This window comes from Phodopus roborovskii, unplaced genomic scaffold, assembly GCF_943737965.1.
Source record: "Phodopus roborovskii unplaced genomic scaffold, PHOROB, whole genome shotgun sequence".
Taxonomy (NCBI): Eukaryota; Metazoa; Chordata; class Mammalia; order Rodentia; family Cricetidae; genus Phodopus; species Phodopus roborovskii.
The window spans coordinates 16,503,349-16,526,702 of NW_026125444.1; the positions used below are offsets into that span (position 1 = coordinate 16,503,349).

At 47.5% G+C, this 23,354-nt stretch overlaps 1 protein-coding gene across 2 annotated transcripts in view; it reads right to left on the minus strand.

Annotated features, from left to right (window-relative positions):
* Nucleotides 1-23,354, minus strand: part of Copg2 (COPI coat complex subunit gamma 2) — a 106,726-nt gene that overhangs the window by 2,185 nt on the left and 81,187 nt on the right. The window lies entirely within an intron of this gene.

Sequence of the window (23,354 nt, forward strand, 5' to 3'; positions counted from 1 at the left end):
GCTCTAGGACTCAAAGCAAAAACACAGCAAAACACACAGATCATCAGATTAAAACCAACCAAGAACAGGGTCTCAATGTTGTCTTTAGATAGTGGACTTACTTGATCTACAGAACACCACAATAAACTACTCTTAAATCAACTTTCAACCATCAGTGAGTACATGAAAGCGAGGCTTTACTATTGGTAAAGTCTATTTCAAAATGGGAAAGCAATAAGCACTGTATGTTTCAGATGACTAAGAATAACATAAGAAATGAATAGTAAAAAAACTGACAGAATTTTGGAAAGTGAAGTTTTGATGAAGACAGGGTTTTCCAGTTTGAAAGAGAGAATTTTGCCATCATGGATGAAGGAAAGGAGCCTATGGTCTAATCAGGGATCTGGAAAAGGCTGTTATATGTGTACAGAATAACTAGAAATTGGAGCACTAGAAAGCTATTTGGGCGTATGAGCAAGAGAAGAAAGACTCAAATGTATGATAGTATGGGCATTAAGAGGTACTTGGTCAGTATCCATCCATCCATCCATCCATCCATCCATCCATCCATCCATTCATCCATCCATCCATCTTTCCAGCCCACTGACATTTAAGTAAAGGAATAAGGCAATGTGGTTAGACATGACCTTTGTCCCCAAAGCTATCTACAAGTTAAATTAATGTGACTATATATATATGATTAATCTATCGATGATATTATAATTCAATGCCATAGATCCTTTAGTATAAATTTTAATAGAGTGCTATATGCAGTTGCAGGGTTAAGAGCCTGGGGATAAATTAGAGAACAAATGAACGGTAGAGTAGACACAGACTGGAGCAGATTGGTTTGTTTTTTATGTAGAAGACAAGACAAAAGGCATTTAAAAGTTCTGAGGATGCAACATGTAGGAATGGGTTGAGGAAGAATGCATGGATTACATTTTTGTGGTTGATACAATGAGGACTTGCAGGGAACCAGCCAAGAGTTGCATTAATAGCCAATGGTAGGAATCCATCAGTGAAGTCAGAGAAGAGACAGACATTGGGAGACAAGACAGGAGGTCAGAGGGGCCCTTCCAGGACAAGAGCAAGCTTCATCAAATAGGAAAAGCAAAAAGCAAAAGAAACAAAGAAAAGAAAACCCGAAGACCTCTGTTAAAGAGGTTTAAAAAATGGAGCATATTTTGTAAGGATTTGCTAAAAATGAGAGTGAAATGGCAAGGCAATAAGAATTGGGGGGGGGGGGAGAAAGATCAATGCTGAAAGCTAAATAGGGAGAGGGATGTGCGGCTGGGCTGAGCAGAGTAGTAAGCACATGTCAGGGTGGAAAGTTGGAGATGTTAATCACTGGGGGGGAAGACTGTGGCAAAATAAAGACCAGATATAGATCTGAAGAGATTCTTAAATAGTTGAAGCAAAGGATGTGCCCAGAGAGCAAAAAAAGAGGGTTAAAGGAATGGATCTGGGATAGGCCACCTATAATGACTCACTTAGGGTTAGACTGAGCTGAGAACAGATGCAATATAGTACACAGAAAACTGAGGCGGTGAAAGGGTTACACAGTGAATGTGTAAAAAAGAAAAAGTGAGTGGTAGGGATGGATGTTTACCTAGCAGATGGTGCTGAATCCATAGGAATGCTACACACAGAACAGGAAGGATGCTGAAAATTAAGGCTTTTTCTAGGTCAAAGGAGGAACAACAGTATAGAATATCAACATTAAAGTTAACCTCAAATGTAAGAGCCAGCACTACGGAATGACAGACAGAAAAGGAAAGCTAAGACTATATCCTTGGGCCCCAAATCAGGAAGGAATGAAAATGAAAAGGTAGATTGGAAGCAAAGGGAAGGAAAACATGTCAGAGGGCCAACTAGTAGCAAAAGTGTAGAATAAAGGTCTCAATGGAAAGTGCTGTCAGAGCTCAATGTAAACCTAACTGGTCACATCTGGGCATAGAGACCATAGTGACGAAGAAGGGCCTGAACAGGAAGGGTTGGAAGGAAACTGGAGGATTTGGTTGTAAAGGAAGGGAAAGTCTGTCAGGATTAAGATGCCAGAGTGCTGATAGAAATGACTGATGACAGAGATAACAGGGTTGCTTAGTGGAGGGTGTGGGCAGGTAGCTTGTCCTGAGAATAGATTATTGTTATGAGATGGCAAATGAATGAAGATTATGAGGAGGCAAATCCATCTGAGGAATTCTGCATCCATGTTGACTACAGTGGTGTGGAAGTGGAAAGGATGACAGATAGTTAGATGACATATGCTGATTATGGCACAGTATGCATTAAAATTGCTGATATGATTTTGGGGCTTGGCTGGCTCTGGTTGGCATGATACTTAGGGAACCTCTATGAAAGCATCACAGAGGAGACCGAAATTGGAATCTAAAAAGGAAAAAAGGAAGAAGCATTTTGGGTGGAAGGACAGAGTGAGTACAAGGAGTGGGTAGGGAAGGGCATTACAGAGGGCCAAAATGAGGAACGCTAAAAAACAATGACAATGACAAAGTTGAATTTGTAGGAGTGAAATGTGTGTTATGCTAGGCTATGAAACAGTGTTATCATCTGGTATTCTTTCCTTGAATGGCATCTGAAGCAACCAATATGACCAACAGACTTAAGGATTGAGCAGTATAAAAGGGATGGCTCTGAGCTATGGCCAATTTTAGGAGCCCTCTGAAAGTCTAGACTATACCACAATTGTAGTGAACAGCATGATTGAGGAGGAGGAGAGACGGGCACTGTAAACTGGGAGTTATCTGAAGGACAGTTAACAGTAGGAGAGGCATGGGCAAATAGGCAATGGTATTTCCCAGAGTAGAATCTGTAAGACTGAAAGAATGTGGGTCTCAGGCTAGGTGCTGGATCTTAAAAAGTCAGATTTAAAAACTGGCAGTGCATGGTCAGGGAGAAGAATAAGGCATTAAATCAGAGAGGCTTTGGTGGGAGTTCTAATTCAAAGGACCAGGAAGAGATATACTAGGATGAACTGAGGTAAAATGGCACCAGGAGAGGTCTCTGGGTAGTTTGTCTATAGAAAGGATGAATACTACTGGAAGAGAGTGGCTAAAGATTATGATGGGAATTCAACTCAAAAGTAAAAGTTCATTTTTATTTCCAAGGAGAGATGGGGGACGAGCACACATGTAATTAAGACACAGGAGTACAAGCTATGTAGGCTGATTCTGAGGTGGTATGGTAATGAAAGAGATCACAGAGCCATAGAAATCTCCAGAACTAAACTCTGATCACAATGGTAGTGTACGGAAAGGAACAGGAAGGAGTTGGAGTAAACTTGCTCTTGATGCCCCAGTGTGGAGTTTTTAACTAAAGGGCTTGGAAGGAAAGACAAGAGCAGTGCTTCTTAAATGCATCACAAGTATAAAGTCAGACCTACTGAATGAGAAACCCAGGAGGACCCAGCAGGTCAGATGAGGCATGCGCAATGTTTGAGGTATGGTGGGGGAGGAAGGATGGAGACTGGATTGGCTAGGATATTCTTAAGGAATCTTGTAGAACCAGCTGAAGGCAAGGAAAGTGATACAATCAGGAAAACATATATGGGGGTATGTGTACCTGAATAGAGATGACACACATGAACTGAGGCTCAGAGTGTCAAATAGGACAGTCCAGAAAGAGGAACGCAAGTATTATTAGCTCTGTAGCACACAGTCCAAGAACAGTTAGTATGACACACACACACACACACACACACACACACACACACACACACACACACTACTATGTACTTAGGAAGCCTGGTACCAGTGAGTTACACTCAGATGCTAATGCTAATGATTCCCTTGTACATAATCCTGCTTGGGGTAGCATAGTTTTTTTTTTTTTTGTTTGTTTGTTTTTGTTTTTTTTTTTTAATGGCCATAGTACTTATCAGTAGACTCATTACCTATAAACAAGGACCGAAAAAAAAATGCTGTGAAATAGTCCTGTCATCTTCCCAATAATATGGGTGGGATAAGAAACTCATCAGTTGGTAAGTAAACATTTTCAAATATTTATTTATATTGTATGTATTTAATATGTAAAGTATAACAACTTGTTACTTATGTTAAAAATATCATTGTTTCATCCTATAGTATGGGATCATTTTGTACCACATAAAATATGTCTCCTATTGAAAACTGCATTTAAAATAATTAGACACCTGTTCTTAAACACAGTTTATATTGTAAAACATTCTTAAAATTGTCATAAGCATTTTAATGATGATTGTGAAAATGTGCTTTTTCCCCCCCAAAAGGGAGGTGGTGGGAGGTGTTTTAAAACTCAAAATGCAGTGTGTTTACTATGAAAAGTGTGTGTGACGGGGGAGGGGGTGTTAATGATAGTTGTTGGTATTTACAAAGCAGCTGAGTCAGGAAGAATGTGGTGTTGGGAGGAAGTTATTAAAGGAAGAAAGGGAAAGAGGTGAAGTGATAACTAAAGGCAGAACTTGGGAGGACGGGGTAAGGGTTAGGAAGTGCACAAAGGCGCAGTTGACAGAAGAGTTAAGAATTAGGTTGTGTAGACGTGAAACAAAGCAAGTGGCGGGGGTCTCACTAAGGATGGAACAGAGAGCCAGGACAACGGAGCACAGTACAGAAGAGCAGAGCTATGGAAACAGACTGAGTGATGGATGTGCATACGAATGAGGAAGTAGCTGTCTCCTACCCCAGGGAGTATCGGGAAAAGTAAAGAGATGAACAAGTAAGGTGAAAGAACTTAGTTTTACTTGGGAAAGGCCATGTGAAGATGACACGTTGGGGAAATGTCTTGATACTGTAATTACATCAAAAGGAATAGAAGGCAGGTGGAAGCTAAGTACCCTATGGGTTTGATAACTTTGAGTAAATGTGAAGAGTGAGGCTAGCAACAAACAACAAGATAAGGCCAGTAGAACAAGGGTGTCAGCCAAGAGAAGGACTAGAGAACTAAAGAACCCTAACACCCTGAAGGGAAAGAATGGATGAGGAAGTAAGTGGGATGGCTATCATGTACGGCAGATGGAAGGACTTTGCAGTATATTTAAGTTACGAAATGCACAAGGAAACTGAATTAAGCTGGGGAAAGAGCCCAGAGAACACAGGTGAAAGAACATATCCATCCCTAGAATGCACGGTTGGTGACACCAGAGAAACGTTAGAAAACAGTGACAGAGGAGATGCGAGGGAGGTAAATATAAAAAGAAAAGGAAGAAACAAATACTGGTCCTCTAAAAGAATAACTTTAAAGAGAAAAGAGAGTGGAAACGAGGAGATAAAATATCAATCATATAGTGCAGGCTGTGGTCGGAACATATTGTATGTCACAGAATGAACAGGGGGCCGGGCGGTGGTGGCACACATCTTCAATCCCAGCGCTCGGGAAGCAGACATAGGCGGATCTCTTGTGAGTTCCAGGCCAGCCTGGTCTACAAGAGCTAGTTCCAGGACAGGCTCCAATGCCACAGAAAAACCCTGTCTCAAAAAAACAAACAAAAACAAAAACAAAGAAGAATAAACAGGGAAGGGAAGGAAGTAATTCTGAGTGGAGAGTGTCCTGTCCATGTGAAATGGGGAAGGAAGCACTGAGATGACTGAGTCAGGACATCTAATGGTCAGCACCAGAAAGCTGGGGACACAGAATGGGACAGCAAAGGCCAGGCAGCACAGGAGGCCTCCACAGCAGTGATTCTCAACCGGGGGGGGGGGGTGGGATGGGGGGATTCCACCCGAGGGGCGGGCGGGGCATGGCCCCCACGTGGCCTATCAGAACATCAGAGGCAGAGCAGGGATCTGCTCACAACAGTAACACCATCCAGAAGAAGGTTCTGATAGGCTACTGGGGGGCCATGCACCCCTGGGTGGGAATCACTGGTGGAGGGGGGAACGGAGATGGCTACAGAGAAGGAAGGGTGAGCGGGTGGAGCCTGTGAGTCCAGGCAGATGGACGCATCAGAGTCATGACTGTCAGACTTGGAGAGACGGTCCTGTCAGTGCAGGGGTGACAGTGGCATCTATCTGATGCAGTGCAGAAGGAAGGTGTGAGAAGGATGAGAGCCTGTGAGGGTTTCCTGTCAGGGGCAGGGAGTGCAGTGCCCACACTGTGGTTCCTGCTGAGGACTGAGGTGACAGAGATGGATGAGGCTGGCAGAGATGGCTGTGTGCAGACTTGAGACAGTCAGTCTGATGCCAAGAGGACCAAATGTGATGGAGCAGTGGGTGTGGAGGACAGGTCAAGCGGGGTCAGATTCAGAGGTCCACAGAATACACCACAGCAGCACAGAGGGCACCGGAAGGAGCTTTGGACATTGAAGGTGTGATACAGAGCAGAAGAGACTACAGCAAGAGAAAGGATCTGTTGGGTCCAGGAAAGGGGAGAGGAGATGAGGAGTTTGGAAACTCATCAGAGCTTGGAAGAAGGGCTGGGTCAGAATGGGAAGAAGAAGTAGAAAGAGCAAACAGCTAGGAGAGCAGAGAGTACAGGGAGCTCAGGGAAAGGCACTGCACCACACCACACACGATGGGAGACAAGAGTGAGTCAGGTGGACCAAGCCTGGGAGGAAGAGAGTTTGGTAAACCAGCCAGAGCAGGAAGCAGATTGGGAAGGCACCTAGAAAACTCTAGGACTACCAAATTAATGAAAGGCATGGTGAAATGATAACAGCTTTGAGGGGAAGCCCCGAAGGGAGGAAACATCTATGTCTAATGCAGTAAGAACTAACTGAGTAAAACTAAGAAGGTAATCTCAGGAACATGGAGCTGGACCATGGACACCAAGTCTAGAGTGTGGGTAGAAAGCTTGTAAACAGTGGAGGAGCATCTGCTGATCAGTGCTGGAAGACATTATGTAGGGTTAACGTAATCCATTCTTCCCCTTTCCAGGGTGATTGGAAGTCTTTATTGGCTGATATAGAAGGCAAGATGGGGTAGGAAGTTGACATTGGAACCCTTTGGGCATTGTGGGTTTAGGATTTGAGGTAAAGAAGGCAGACAAATGGCAGAGCTGGAAACCAGGCTCTAGGAGTGGAGGGCTTTGGGGCTGCATGGGGCTTCTATTCTGGCTCAGCTGATCCAAAGGGCAAGATGACAAGGAACAACAGGATGGAAAATAGAAATCCCTTAAGAAGAGGGTCTTAAAATCTGAAAATGGGTGTGTGAGGGTAGAAAGGAGAAACACGTGAAATCGGACAGCCTATGATCAATGGAGGTTCTTTTAGGGGGACATGGAAATGATGGGAAGAAAGGAGAAAAAAAAAAAGGAGAGTTTTGTGAGAATTTGTTTCATGGGATGGGAAGAAAGGCTAGAAGGGGAGTTGTGGGCAAAAACTACTCGGGGGGGGGGGGGGGAACCAAAAGGTTGGACTCAATGGTAAAAACAGGCAGGCAAAGTCCCTGAAGAAAAGTAGGATAAGGAGAAGAGGAAAAGAGGCTGAGCAGTGAGAACGGGTTAAAGAAGTGAGTTGATCCTTATGAAGAATAAGGAGTGAATACAAAGAAGTAGGTCAGGGAAGTATGGTCTAGGTAAGAGGCAGGCTAAGAAAGAGAAGGAAGGCTGCAAGGACAGATGTGGGGAGATCTCTGATGAGGAGACAGACGGAGATGAGCAGGCGCTAAGTTGGACAAACAGCACCTAGAGGCAGGCTGGACCAAGGAGGAGGAGGTGGTCCCAAGGTTACAATGAAGGCAAGCATATCATACACAAGGTGGGGGAGGGGGGCACAAGAGGGGGCGAGAAAGAGAAAGAGAGAGGAGAGGGAGATGGAGGGAGGGAGAAAAGAACAGAAAAGGGATGTAAAATAAATGCCAGACAAAAAATGTGAACACCATTGCCAAGGGTGTAAATTTTGGCCAGGTTCTTGGGATCTAGTAGGAAAAGGTGTGTGGATTTAAGATAGGGATTTAGGATAGGCACAGAGTGAAGGCAGAATGCTTTAGCCAGGAGGGCAGATTGAGAGTAGTAATGTTGGAGGTGGGGGTGGGATTGAGGACATAGGTTTAGAGATTCTGAGTGATGAAGATGATTAATACAAGTTGAAGAATCTACTGATCTTACAAAGAAAAGAAGCTAGAGCAGCTTTCAGTATAGTAGGAAGGGGGGCAATAGCAAGGGGTCATGTTCACAGGAAATGAGAGATTTGCATAAGAAAGCAGTCAGCTCTGCAAGGGCTACTTTTGTCTCTGCATAGAGATAGGAGTGGAGGTTTAAGGAAAAGAGATGAAAGTCCAAAGAAGACCAGAATGAAATCAAAGATACTGACATACGGGAGAAAGAGTAGGGGGGAGGCCTCCACAGCAGTGATTCTCAACCCGGGGGGGGGGGGATTCCACCCGAGGGGCGGGCGGGGCATGGCCCCCACGTGGCCTATCAGAACATCAGAGGCAGAGCAGGGATCTGCTCACAACAGTAACACCACCCAGAAGAAGGTTCTGATAGGCTACTGGGGGGCCATGCACCCCCTGGGTGGGAATCACTGGTGGAGGGGGGAACGGAGATGGCTACAGAGAAGGAAGGGTGAGCGGGTGGAGCCTGTGAGTCCAGGCAGATGGACGCATCAGAGTCATGACTGTCAGACTTGGAGAGACGGTCCTGTCAGTGCAGGGGTGACAGTGGCATCTATCTGATGCAGTGCAGAAGGAAGGTGTGAGAAGGATGAGAGCCTGTGAGGGTTTCCTGTCAGGGGCAGGGAGTGCAGTGCCCACACTGTGGTTCCTGCTGAGGACTGACGTGACAGAGATGGATGGTGTGGTGAACTGTGTGTGACTGGCTGTCCATAGGGAGAGGGGTAGGGAACTCAGGGAAGGAGATGAGGACTGGAGTGCCCATGATGAGAGCTGTCAACCTACCAGCAGTCAGATTGGGGGTGGGCACCCTGTGCGGGTATGGGGTGTCCTGTGAGGGGTTAAGAATGAGGGCAGAAGACAAAAGCATGCATGGACGGAAACACCGTAGAGAATGGAAGTTCCATTTGTCCTGTGCATGTTTGTAGAAGAATGTGAAAGGCAATGTGATCTGTCACCTTCTGCTATGGATGTAGGATATTGGGAGGATCCCATAGATCAGGCCAAGAGGAGGCAAACTTTGAGTGCCTAGGTATAGGAGTAGAGTACTCAGACTCCAGCTTAGTGAATGCACAGATAGATACACCGGCCACAAAGGCTTTAGAAAGGGAGGCTCAAGAAAATGTCTACTGGATCAGCTAGAGGATTCATAGGCAGTAGTAGCTCAAAACATAGTACTTTGTTAGGCACTAGGGAGAAAAACAGAAGAAATGGTTACTAGGCCCAGAAGTAACAAGCTCAAGGTTTTCAACCCAAGGGAGACCCATGATAGCTACGATATACTCCATTTGGCAAGAATGAGAGAAAGAACAAGATGAAGCAGAACGAGGGAGGAGTGGTCACGGCCCTTCGTCACTGATGTGCATTTGTGAGGAAAGGCTGAGGGAAAGGATCCCGGTATGTCACTGATTTTAATATAAACACAGAGTATTAGAGGTGAATCTGAACAGCAGATGGGCTCAGTGCCGCTGGCTAGGGACAAAGAGGCTGACAATAGTGGCAACAGTGAGGACAGGTCAACAACTGAGCAGATTGTGAGGGAAAGATTCCTGAGCCCATGGATTGGCTGGGAGGTGGCAGGAGTAAGGCTGGATGCTGGTAGAGAATGGGGGTCTCTGGAGAACAACAGCAGACAGAGGCATAGGGGACACCAAGCAAGATTTAAATTCGTGTTCAGGGCACACAGAGAGGCTACCATAGAAGGTGTCCAGCAGAAGTCAAGGTGGGTCAGAGGAGTTGATAGGAAAGAGAAGGAGACAACCTAGGAGAACATGGAAAGATCTTGCACAGTATTTTTGGCTAAAGTAAATGGGCCACTGTACAAAAGGAAGTCTGAATGTAAAGCTCTCGAAATGGGGGCACTGGAAAATCTCAGGGGACAAGCTAGTAGGATGGGAGTATCCATGTCAAGTCTTAGGAGAAGAGAAGAGAAACAAACTCCAAGTGTTTACAGAATGGGGCCCTTAGGAAAACGTAAAGTAAAGGGGTCGAAGGGGCTTGGCTTAATTAGAAGAACCCAAGCGGCATGTACTTTATGACAGTTCCTGAACAGATGGCACTGGAAGGCAACCTCAGGGGCATGGGGATGGACTCAAGTGGAAAGATTGAGCAAGTGGGTAGATAAAGGATGCATGCAAACGGTGGAGGCACAGCTGGACACCAATGCGTAGCAGCCACTTCGCAGTGACCACCAAATCTGTGCCTCCACTGTTCAAGACTGGCTGAAAGGAGAGAGGTGTGTTGTGCAGAGATCAGGGGGTTAGTGGAGCATTGATGCAGGGGATGATAGTCTATCTTCATGAGGTTTTAGGTTTAGCTTGAGAAGGTAAAGGAAGTAGGTAATAACAGGATACAGCAAGGCTCTAGGGGTTTGAGGCTTAGGAGTTCAGGGGCTGGGTTTTTGTTGTTATTTATTCTCTTGTCAGAGGACAAGAGATGAAGAAGAGAAACAGGATGAAGACAGAGTGAATGTTAGTTTTACAATGTAGTGGGCCCAAAGGAGAAAAAGGAAACGAGTGACTTGGACTGATGGTGAGAAGGCAACTGCCACAAATGGGTTTTGGAAAAGGATCCTGGTGATTAGAAACAACAGAGGAAAGGAAGCAGTGTGCAGACTTTTGAGGGACCCAGTGACTCTAATGGAAAGATGACTCCCCATCCCAATCCAAGTCATTGTGATGATGAAGCAAAGGTAGAAAAAGTGTTTCTTGAAGCCAGAATTAATGGAATACCCAGATGAGTGACAGCTGTTGATTGCAGAAGGGAAGGTGATAGGGAGAGCGTGGAATGAGGCTGAAGGTGAGTCTGGAAGACTCCTATGGAGAATAGAGCAGCGGAGGGGACAAGTGGCAGACACTGGATAGCTAAGAGAAGTACAAGCCTCAGAAACAGGAGGATGAATTCTGTAATGCAGGTGGCAAACGAGGAACAGGTTAGAGGGAGAAGGATGGTAAATGTAGTCACAGTACGGTAGTCACTTATGGAAGACAAATGGCACAAAAGGCACCCAGGGAAGATGGAGAGCGAGAGTAGGTTGGGAGGGAGACAGGCGAGGCAACTCTAGGCTGGCAAGCAAGAAGGGAGGGGGATGGAGACATCCGGAGGACTCAGCCAGCCTTCCAGCCTGGGCACGGGGAAGGGAGAGTGGAAGATGTGACCTTAAAGCCTTGAATGTGCTTGGATACTGCACCTTTTGGCCAGGTTCTCTGTTACAGACTGGTCAGGGATGGGTGGCTGGCAAGGAAGGTTGGGTGGCTAGGGTGACGTGTATTTGGAGACTAGCTAGATTGGGGAGCAAGGGAGGGTTGAGAATAATGGGGCTGAACATGGGGAGATGAGAGGGTTAGTTTGCGAAGGTACAAGTCAGGAGTCAGGTTCTGAGCTCAGCCATTAAAACACTCCACCTTGAGTACTGAGGTACAAAAATTTACACCGGTGATGAAGCTGAGTTTACTGAGATAGAGAACAACTGTAGCAGGGAGGGGGTGGGAAGGATGGCAACGGTAAAGTGCTGATTTTTACCAATAGGACACACGTGACAACAGTGATGTTGTGCCTAGACTCTCGGTGATGCTGTAAAGAGGAGGAAAGAATCGGAAGTGGGTAGGGGTAATAAGCAAACATAAGGACCAGGTTCAAGTAAAAACTATTGTCAGAATGCCTGAAAGTCATATTTGGTTGGAATTATAAGGAATGAGGAGGAATGTGTTTGTTTAAAGAGCTCTCTTATACAAACTAGGATCCGGGCACATTGTGTGTGAAAGCAGAAACAGAAAGAGGGGAGTGATTCCAACTATCGAGTGTTGGGCCTGTATGACAAGAAGGAAGCACTGAGATGACTGAGTCAGGACATCTAATTGTCAGCACCAGAAAGCTGGGGACACAGAATGGGACAGCAAAGGCCAGGCAGCACAGGAGGCCTCCACAGCAGTGATTCTCAACCAGGGGGGGGGTGGGATGGGGGGATTCCACCCGAGGGGCGGGCGGGGCATGGCCCCCACGTGGCCTATCAGAACATCAGAGGCAGAGCAGGGATCTGCTCACAACAGTAACACCACCCAGAAGAAGGTTCTGATAGGCTACTGGGGGGCCATGCACCCCTGGGTGGGAATCACTGGTGGAGGGGGGAAACGGAGATGGCTACAGAGAAGGAAGGGTGAGCGGGTGGAGCCTGTGAGTCCAGGCAGATGGACGCATCAGAGTCATGACTGTCAGACTTGGAGAGACGGTCCTGTCAGTGCAGGGGTGACAGTGGCATCTATCTGATGCAGTGCAGAAGGAAGGTGTGAGAAGGATGAGAGCCTGTGAGGGTTTCCTGTCAGGGGCAGGGAGTGCAGTGCCCACACTGTGGTTCTGCATTGAGAAAGGTGGGTACTGAGTATGTGCCGTTTGTTATCCAAGGGGACACAAGAACAGAGGGGAATGGAGTTAGCATGAGGGGAGCTCATGGAGGGAGATGGTTGCTGAGGCAGGAGGGGGAGTTGGGGTCTAGCGTGCCAACAAAGAGAGCTCTAAGTCCAGCAGAAAGTCAGAGTGAGGGTGGGTGCTTCTGTGGGAGACCGGAGTAGGCAATGTATGGCGCAGGAGTGAGGTCAGGAGACAGAAAGCAACAGGGCTAGGGATCAGGTAGTAGAATCCAAGGCAGTTCTATAAGAGAAGTTTCAGAAGGGTCTGAAAGAACAGTTGTGTAAGGTTGGGTATGGTGGCACATACCTATAACCTCAGATCTCAGGATGCTAAAGGGTTAGGATATTGTGTTACCTTGCCATACATAATGAGACTCCTGTCTCATAAAAGGAACACCTGAGAGACTGTAAGGAAGGGAGCCATGGTTGTTGGGAGTAAGAAACAACACACATTTTGTAGACCAGGATGGGTAGAACATGTGGATTTTGTATATAGTCTGCCTAATGAAAGGAGTACTGCATATATTTTCATTTGTTGAAACCATGAAAAGAATTCCCACTAAACAGAATGAGTAGTGTCTGACAGATCAGAAGAACTAAAAGAATGGCAGATGGGGAAGGATAAATATTTAACCTACAATAGGAATGAGAGGAGAGGAAGTGAGAAGTTTTACTTTATGGAGGCCAGAAGGGTGAAAAGAGCAGGGGCCCTGAGGGCTCCTGAGACTGCAAGGACAGAGAATCCAGGGACTCTATCATCCATATATGGGCAAAGAGAATTTGAAGTCACTTGAGAGAAAAGACTGTGACATGGATCGATAATCCAAAAAGAAAAGTGGTGGTAAAGGAGGTCTAGAGAATGAGGTTGTAGACACAGCCATGACCTAGAAAGGGTTTGTTGAGTAAGAAAAGGTACAGGGGACATCTTTTGCAGAGAACATTGTCACCAAAATAGCACAACTAGGATGGTCTGGATGAACTGATGTAGCAGAAGGACTCAGCAGAGCTGGCTGGGAACACAGGTTAGCAATAACTACAACAATTAAGGAAAAGCTAAGCATCCAGTAGACAAGGAGGGCAGAGCTCCTGGGTCTATGAACTGACTGAGAGCTGGCAGGGGAAATACCACTAGATATAGGGAGGGACTGGAGGATCTCTAGGAAGCACAGAATGCGGAAATAAGGAGATGACTATGCAGGGTTACATTCTGAGTCAGGGTGGAGACACACTGGAGGTGGGATGGCACGGGGAAGTGCCAAGTGAGAGTCCAGTTGAGTCTGGGGAGTTGATGAGGAAATGGAAGAGGAAGCAATTCAGAAATGAACTTTCTGCATTTGTGGTAGTTTAAGCAAAGGTCAAGGGGCGAAAATGAAAAACAGAAATTAGACTGTAGAGTTCCCTCGCAGGGAACATTTGCAGATCTCAGGGGACAAATTTATAAGACTGGTAGTACCAATGTCAGATTTCAGAAGAGGAGAACAGAAGCAAAAGCCCAGGTGTGGAATGGAACTGGATGGCGTTTATAGAAAGGGGACAAGAGTGGCTTGAGTTTTATTAGAGGAAACCAGGTGAGGTGCACCTTATAGACTCCTGCACAGACTACTGTTAAGCCGCCTCAGAAACGTGGGACTGGACTCATGAAGAGTCCAGTAAGAGTGTAGCTACAGGATGTGTGCAAACAGTAGAGGCACAGCTGGGTACCAATGCGTAGCAGCCACTTCGCAGTTGACCTCTGAACCTGTGCTCCCACTGTTCAAGATTGGCTGAAAGGAGAGAGGTGTGCTGTACAACAGAGAGACTGTGTAGGGACAGGAGATAACTCTGCAGGGTTTGTAGATTTAATGCAGTTGTAGATTTAATGTTAGTAGTGCAAAGTAGGGGTTCAACTGAAAGGCTTCCTATTTTGAGTGGAGGGCAGGCCAGAATGGAAACTGGCGCTTGTGCAAAAAGAAGCCTTTAAAACGGTGTCATTCCTATTGTAAAGGTAGGGACAGGCTGGATATGGAAGGAGATGGGTGATCTAGAAAATCTTTAATTGTGCAGAAGCAAGTGCAACAGACAAGGCTGTATTCAGTTTGGGGAGTCCTTTTGTAGAGAACTGCAGGAAAGACAGGGAAAGAACAGTTAAGTGAAGGGTTGGTGGTAGTGCTCTGATGGAAGGAAAGGAAAGAAGAGGAATAAAGCTGGTATGAGATGGTGAAAAAGACAAAGGCAGTTTTACATTAGATACGCAGCAGGACCAATTGACCATCCAGACCAGTGATACTGAATGGCTGCAGGAGGGAAAGTGACTCCGGGAGAGGGAATATGAGCATGTGAGCCCAGCAAAGACCGAACCATATACTACGGAGAAAAAGAGGTGATAAAGTGACTGACACCAGGTAGATGAACAACAAAATAAGAACCACAGCATTGAAACAAGAAGGGTTACCCCAGCCAGGGAGGAAAGAGAAGAAATGTGGCAAGAAATATATTGCTACAAGAGGATGATGCAGTACATGGCAGACAGACAGTGCACAAGACATACCCAGGCAGCATGGACACCAGAGAGCAAGGCAGAAGGAGACAACTGGAACCAATCAGGGAATAAATATACATGGGAGGTCCCAGGGTCAGAATGATGGCACTCTAGAGTGCCCAGAATAGTTTGTAAGACTCAGCATGGAGAAGGAAAAACAGAAAAGGGTAGTCAAAAATATAAGTAAGGTGAAATGGCTGAATTATTGTCTTAGAGAGTTCTTGTAGGAGCAACATTTAGGCCAGGCTCTTTACTACGGATCCGGCGGGGGAAGGGTGGGTGGGTGGGAAGGGGTAAGGGATGGGGCTTACTTGGGTAGGTGGGGAGGGCAGGGTTGGGAGTAGTGGGGTGGGGAGGGGTGGGGTAGGTGGGGAGGGACTGGGGGCGGGAGGACTGGGATGGGATTTGGGTGGGGACACGAGCCAAGTGCCAGGTACTGAGAAAATAATTCTGCTATTTTGAGCTAGAAAGCAATTCCATGTCTAGTGTTGAAATGAACAGATGGACACCTGCTGGGAAAGATGGGATCTACCCAAAGGAGAAAGAGTAGCCCCAGGTGGGAGGGAGAGGAGAGATGAGGGTCAGGAATGCTTGTAGGAAGTAATAATAGACAAAAATACCAGATGGTTCTTTAGGGCTCACTGCTTATAACTGCAAAAGAATAGGGGAAATAAAAAGGATAATGATAAGCAGACAGAATAATGTGATTGGGGTACCATCAAAATGTCGGACCATATTTGGTTAGGGGTGACTAGGGTGAAGAGGGATGTGTTTGAAAAAGAAAATGGCTCATTCATACAGATTGGGGTTAGGTACTTTATCAGTGTGAAGGAATTAACACAAGGGAAGGAAGTAATTCTGAGTGGAGAGTGTCCTGTCCATGTGAAACGGGGAAGGAAGCACTGAGATGACTGAGTCAGGACATCTAATGGTCAGCACCAGAAAGCTGGGGACACAGAATGGGACAGCAAAGGCCAGGCAGCAGGGAGGCCTCCACAGCAGTGATTCTCAACCAGGGGTGGGGGGTGGGATGGGGGGATTCCACCCGAGGGGCGGGTGGGGCATGGCCCCCACGTGGCCTATCAGAACATCAGAGGCAGAGCAGGGATCTGCTCACAACAGTAACACCACCCGGAAGAAGGTTCTGATAGGCTACTGGGGGGCCATGCACCCCTGGGTGGGAATCACTGGTGGAGGGGGGAACGGAGATGGCTACAGAGAAGGAAGGGTGAGCGGGTGGAGCCTGTGAGTCCAGGCAGATGGACGCATCAGAGTCATGACTGTCAGACTTGGAGAGACGGTCCTGTCAGTGCAGGGGTGACAGTGGCATCTATCTGATGCAGTGCAGAAGGAAGGTGTGAGAAGGATGAGAGCCTGTGAGGGTTTCCTGTCAGGGGCAGGGAGTGCAGTGCCCACACTGTGGTTCCTGCTGAGGACTGACGTGACAGAGATGGATGATGCATGGCGGTGATGGGGTGTGTATGTGGCTGGCTGTTCATGGGGAGGCAGAGACAGAGAAAAATGGAACCAGTAGTTAATGGGAGCTAAAGGAAAGAGATGAGTTCTGGGAGGAGAGGGCAGCTGTAGTAGTCATTATAGTCAGGGACTGGAGTGTCCATGCAGAGGGCTGTGTTAGGGCTGTGTAGGGAAGGGGTTAAAAGGGTGTAGGAGTAAGGGTAGAAGACAAAAGTGTATGGGGATAGCAGCACAGTCGGGGAGCAGAGACAAGGGAAACACAGTTTTGGGATGTTAGGAAGTGCATGAAAGGATTCTTGACAGGTTTCCATGAAGTGAGAACTCACAGTCCTGGCCACAGGGATGTGAAGACTTATTACACGGGGAAAGGGACGTGCATCTGGGGCAGTATGAAGCAAAGATGTCAAAATGTGGTGGGACAGGGTAAGGTAAAGAGGGAAGTACACTCTTGGGATCCCTACAGAGTTAGATGGACAGTTCAGAAAAGGATTATCAGTACTTTAATGGATAACACACAGGCACCACAGATGAAATGGTTAACTGAGTCTTGGAAATTCAAGGGTGGGGAAGGGGCTTACAAATGGCATGGGGAATAAGATCTAACAGTGGTGATGTCATGCATTAGGCAAGAAGAACAAGGAGAGCCTAGGAACGTAGCTTAGTTGGTAGAGGACTTGTCTAGCATGCAAGAAGTCCTAGGCTTGATCTCCAATGCCAGATAAAACTGTGGTTAGCGGTACCCCAGGGAAGGGAAGGCAGGAGGAAGTCCTCGCAACTGAGAGGAGAGGGCTGCTAAACCAGGAGATTAGGGAGAGCAGGGAAGCGAGAGGGCGTGAACATGAAGTAGAGATGTTTCCCTCTAAGTGTGAATGGTGGAAGAGAACGAGCAGGGCATCCGAAAGCAAAGACGAAAGAGGCCGAGGGCGGTGAGGCTAGAGGGAGCAGCACCTCAGAAATATTCTAGGCCAGGGGTGTCCAACAAAGGGCAACGCCAGGAAAGGCAAGGGTGGAGTCAAAGTGGTTGTAGGCGTGAACTCAGAGAGCAGATGGATTTCGCAGTCGATAGACACAGCCTGACACTCCTGGAACAGTGAGATGATGTCAGTGGGGCAGACCTCTCATTCACCAGCTTGATGGCAGACGGCACAGGAAAAGTGCCTGGAAACTGCAATGAAGTAGAGGCTCTCTAAAGACAAGAAAAGAAACAGAAGATGAGGGACATGCAAGGGTTAAATAGAGCCCGGTCACTAGATTTGGCTGCTATGCAAAAGTGATATGTGGGACCAATCACATCAGAGCTGATGAAGACAGAGTGAAGGGAGACACTGAAACCTGGAGACAATGGCTTGAAAACTCTTGAGAGGTCAGAGTGGGACAACCTTGTGCAGGGGGAGAGAGAATGCAGTTTCCCAACAGAAACAGAAGGCTTTCAGATCAAAGCAGACGAGTCATGAAGACAGGGTGAGTGGTATCGAGGCCACGCATGAGAGGCAGAGGAGAGCAGAGGCAAATGCCCAAAGTGACCTAAACTAAATAGGGAAGTCAGACCTGCATGGATAACACTGACAGGCAACCTCTACTCTAGACTGAGTCCATTATGTCAGCAGCAAAATACTTGCAAATGGCAGAGGTACAGCTGGGAACCAATGCAGAACAGGCATTTCGCAGTGCCCACTGAATCTGTGCTTCAGCTATTTAAAAGTATCCAAAAGGAAAGAGGTATGGCTGGCCTGCAGACAGGCACTGGCAAACAGTGCCTCACCAGTGAAAATGGCAAATCGATGTGTGTGGGGCATTAAACCCAGCAAGGCATTATATAAATTACAAGAAAGCAACGTAAGACCAAACTTGTTCTGCCAGAGAGCAACATCCTGGAAGAAAGTTAGTGTGTCTAGGCTCAGATTATGTTTTGGGCAGTTTGATCTAAAGGAAAACAGTTACGAAGAGGAGGGTGGAGCGTGGACCTTGTGTAAGAAAGGATCTTAAATACTGAGCACAAGTGTGGTGATACAGGCAGACCAAGTAGGGAGTGAAGACTAGGACACGTGCATGCTGTGAATTAGAGGGGCCCATGGTCACAGATGCAGGCGTTTCCTTAATGGAGCCCTGTTGGTGGCTAGATAGAAGCTTGAAAGTCTATGTTAGCAGAACAGGAAGAGGGAGAGAAGACATCAGGGTGACAGTGGATACAATAGGCTGAAAAGTCAGAGGGAACAATCAGAGCATGGTGAGGAGAGTAAATGATTGGTTCTGGAAAAGCAGGTAGAATACAGAGAAGAGGCAAGAGTCTGAGCAGTGATGACAGGTTCAGGGAACCACTAGGGGATGTGTTATCTCACAGAGTGACAGGAACTAGCTGGCTGAGACTTCAGAAGAGGCAAAAAGTATTTTTCTCTTGGTGAGGAAAAGAAGAAATAGATCAGAGGCAGAAAATACAATGCTACAAGAAAGCTACAAGAAAGAGTCAAACATAGGAGCCAGGGCAGACACAGCCGGAGAGAACAGAGCAGAAGGTAGAGAGCAGGAGCAGGAAGAAGGGGTAGGAGCCAGGCAACCCCGGGAACAAGCAAGTGGGGAGCCCAGAGGCAGAAGGAGGCCCGTAAGAGCACTCTGGTCAACTTGCAAGCCACACTTTGGGAAGAAAAACCAAACCAAACCAAACAGGGATGGGAAACAACCAGCAGGGAGAAATGTGATCTTAAACCAATGAATACTGCTTTGTGTAAAGGAATAAACCAGGAAGGGAAGGGAGTGGTTCCAACTAGAGAGTGCCCTATCCATCCATATGAGACAGGGAAGCCCTGAACTGCTAGAATGAGGTCATCTAATGGTCAGCACCAGAAAGCTGGGGACACAGAATGGGACAGCAAAGGCCAGGCAGCAGGGAGGCCTCCACAGCAGTGATTCTCAACCCGGGGGGGGGGGGATGGGGGGATTCCACCCGAGGGGGGCGGGCGGGGCATGGCCCCCACGTGGCCTATCAGAACATCAGAGGCAGAACAGGGATCTGCTCACAACAGTAACACCACCCAGAAGAAGGTTCTGATAGGCTACTGGGGGGCCATGCACCCCTGGGTGGGAATCACTGGTGGAGGGGGGAACGGAGATGGCTACAGAGAAGGAAGGTGATGGGCTAGGGTATCCTGGAAGACAGCTGTCAGCCCGTCAGCATGACAGAATGAAGGTGGGCACCCTTGTTTGAGGAGGGGTAGGCGGAAATGAGGACAGAGGACAAAAAGCTTATATGGACAGCAACATTAAGAGTCAGATCCTCTCTGTGGGCTTTTCAGGAATTGCGTCAAACAAAGAACACAAAAAGAAGCAAAAGTTAGAGGAAGCCATGGGTATGGAGTTCTAGAAAGAACTTACGTGGACTTCTGGGTATAGTGCACAGGCTTGGTACAAAGTTGGCTGCAAAGATGAAGGAGCGTGGTAGAACAATGGGTGTGGAGGGCAGGCAAAGCAGAGGGTACACACCCAGGGCTACAGACTGAACCGGTGCAATGGTTGCAAGGGCTCCCGGTGTAGAGGTCACGGCTACACTGCAGGGCAGAGTACAGCAGGGGAGAGGGTCAGCTGGACCCAGGAGATAGGAGAAGAGGTTAGGAGTTTGCAACATATGAAAGAACGAGAGAGGGCAGCATGCAGGGCTGGGCACTGAACCAAGGAAAGTATACTGAGGATCAAGAACAATGTCAATTAGCCTGCCCATGGTGGTGCATGCCTTTAATCCCAGCACTCAGGAGGCAGAGGCGGGTGGCTCTCTGAGTTCAATGCTAGCCTGGTCTAAAGAATGAGTTCTAAGACAGCCAGCACTATAGAGAAAGCATGTCACAAAAAAAAGCAAAAAAACAAAACAACCCCCCCAAAAAAGGGGGAGTCAACTGAGAGCAAGAAAACTAGGAACTCTGTTTTTAAATGGCTGCAAAGAAAGAATCAATGTGATGAACTGTGTAGAGAAAGCATGGTGTGGGTGGGTACAATCAAGAGACAAAGGAAAGGCCCAAAGAACAGCACGGTTGTGGGGCTTGTGAGCAGTTAGGAAGAGTGGTGATTACATGTCAAAGAGCCGGGCAAGATGATGGAAGGTCAGCAGAATCTACTTTGGTAGAAGCAGGACGGTTAAGGGTGAAATAGCTGCACTCAATAACACCAGTTGGCCCACTACAACAAGGGTCTTGAGGACCAAAGGCACAACCACATTCTTCTTAATTGCAGAAGAAACAAAAGGGGTAATAACATTCACCCCAAAGACCCAGACTAATGGAAGACGTGAGTGAGGCTGGGTAGGACAGAGGGTTAAAGAGACCAGCTGTAACATGCAGATTAAGACCAGGGCATGTCCTGTGTGACAGAATAAACAGGGAAAGGAAGAAGGTGTCTTGAAAAAGGGAGTGAGACTAGGAAGTGCCACAATGCTTGAGTGAGGACACGAAGTGGTCAGCACCAGAAAGCTGGGGACACAGAATGGGACAGCAAAGGCCAGGCAGCAGGGAGGCCTCCACAGCAGTGATTCTCAACCGGGGGGGGGGGGGGTGGGGGGATTCCACCCGAGGGCGGGCGGGGCATGGCCCCCACGTGGCCTATCAGAACATCAGAGGCAGAGCAGGGATCTGCTCACAACAGTAACACCACCCAGAAGAAGGTTCTGATAGGCTACTGGGGGGCCATGCACCCCTGGGTGGGAATCACTGGTGGAGGGGGGAACGGAGATGGCTACAGAGAAGGAAGGGGTGAGCGGGTGGAGCCTGTGAGTCCAGGCAGATGGACGCATCAGAGTCATGACTGTCAGACTTGGAGAGACGGCCCTGTCAGTGCAGGGGTGACAGTGGCATCTATCTGATGCAGTGCAGAAGGAAGGTGTGAGAAGGATGAGAGCCTGTGAGGGTTTCCTGTCAGGGGCAGGGAGTGCAGTGCCCACACTGTGGTTCCTGCTGAGGACTGACGTGACAGAGATGGATGAGGCTGGCAGAGATGGCTGTGTGCAGACTTGAGACAGTCAGTCTGATGCCAAGAGGACCAAATGTGATGGAGCAGTGGGTGTGGAGGACAGGTCAAGCGGGGTCAGATTCAGAGGTGCACAGAATACACCAGAGCAGCACAGAGGGCACCGGAAGGAGCTTCAGGTGTTGAGAGTATGCCTCTACTTCTCTGGGCGGTGGAAGATAGAGCAGGGGACAGGGTTAGCTGGATGCAGGAGAGTTGTGAGTAGGCGAGGAGGGCATGAGAAGAGAGGAGGAAGGAGCCAGCAGCGGAGAGAGCAGAGGGTGCAGAGAGGCTCAGGGGAAGGCACCACATCAAGGATGATACAATAAGAGTGAAGGGAAAGGAAGAAGATGGAGAGTGTTAGATGTAGCTCATTCAATTCAGAGAAGGAAACAGCATGGTTTGGGTAAGAAAGCAGGATCGAAACAGGTGAAGGACGCATCTGCATTAGGCTGTGGTGATCATAATACTCATGAAATACTGGGAGGAAATGTTAGAAGAGGCCACAGGAAGTGGATCAGTTGGATATAAAGGTCTCAGACAAGTAACTGACTTGCCTTAATGTGGTAAGAACTAGAAAGCTAGGCTGGCAGGGGCGGCTTTAAACAGCATGTACTCAGGAGAACTTGTTTAGAGCACAAAGGCTGACAGTAATGTCAGGAATGGATGAAGGTTGGGAAGGGAGCAGAGAAGGGGAAGACTGATGAGTTCATGCACTGATTGAAAGGCAGCAAGTGAAGTTAGTAGTGTTGATCACAGAGAAAGGAACAATCTGCAGAGGATGGAGGTAGAAAGTTAATAGCACCTGCATGGAAGAAAAAGAGTGATCTTTGGCTTGCAATTGGAAGGTGACAGGTGCTGAACTGGCTTAGGGCAGCAGGTGTGCAAATAAAAGAAGAGGCATTTCAGCAGAGAATTTCATGAGTTTGTGGTGAATTCAGTCAAGGTGAGGGGCCACTATGGAAGACAATAAAGTAGAGAGTAGAGTTCCCTAACTGAGATCCTTGGAAGATCTCAGGGGACAAGTTTGTTGGATAGATGGTATTAATGTCAGGTTTTTATTGGGACAGAAAAGATGAGCAAAAGCCCGGGTGTGTGCATAATGGAACTGGATGGCGTTTATAGAAAGGGGACAAGAGTGGCTTGAGTTTTATTAGAGGAAACCAGGTGAGGTGCACCTTATAGACTCCTGCACAGACTACTGTTAAGCCGCCTCAGAAACGTGGGACTGGACTCATGAAGAGTCCAGTAAGAGTGTAGCTACAGGATGTGTGCAAACAGTAGAGGCACAGCTGGGTACCAATGCGTAGCAGCCACTTCGCAGTTGACCTCTGAACCTGTGCTCCCACTGTTCAAGATTGGCTGAAAGGAGAGAGGTGTGCTGTACAACAGAGAGACTGTGCAAGAGGTCTTGGTGAATCCCAGGGTAGGAAGGATGGTCCAACTACCCAGGTAGGAAGGACCTTCTAACCGCTCAAGGTAGGAAGGACCTTCTAACTGCCTAGGGTAGGAAGGACGTTCCAACTACCGGGTAGGAAGGACCTTCTAACCGCTCAAGGTAGGAAGGACCTTCTAACTGCCCAGGGTAGGAAGGACGTTCCAACCACCGGGTAGAAAGGACCTTCTAACCGCTCAAGGTAGGAAGGACCTTCTAACTGCCCAGCGTAGGTAGGACGTTCCAACCACCAGGTAGGAAGGACCTTCCAACACCATGGGAGCCTCACAGGTTTAGAGTGAAGTTAGGTCACTAGTCCATGAGCAGTGGAATGGCCCTGGCCAAAAAGGCCCGGGTCTGGTGACAGGATGGGCTTAGGCTACCGTGTGACTGATTGAAAGGCCAAAAGGTAAGGTAATAAAGAAGAGGATATAGTGTGGTACTTACATAAAGAGAATGTCTTCAAATATAAATACAAGTATAATGAATATTGTATTTCCTAGTGGCAG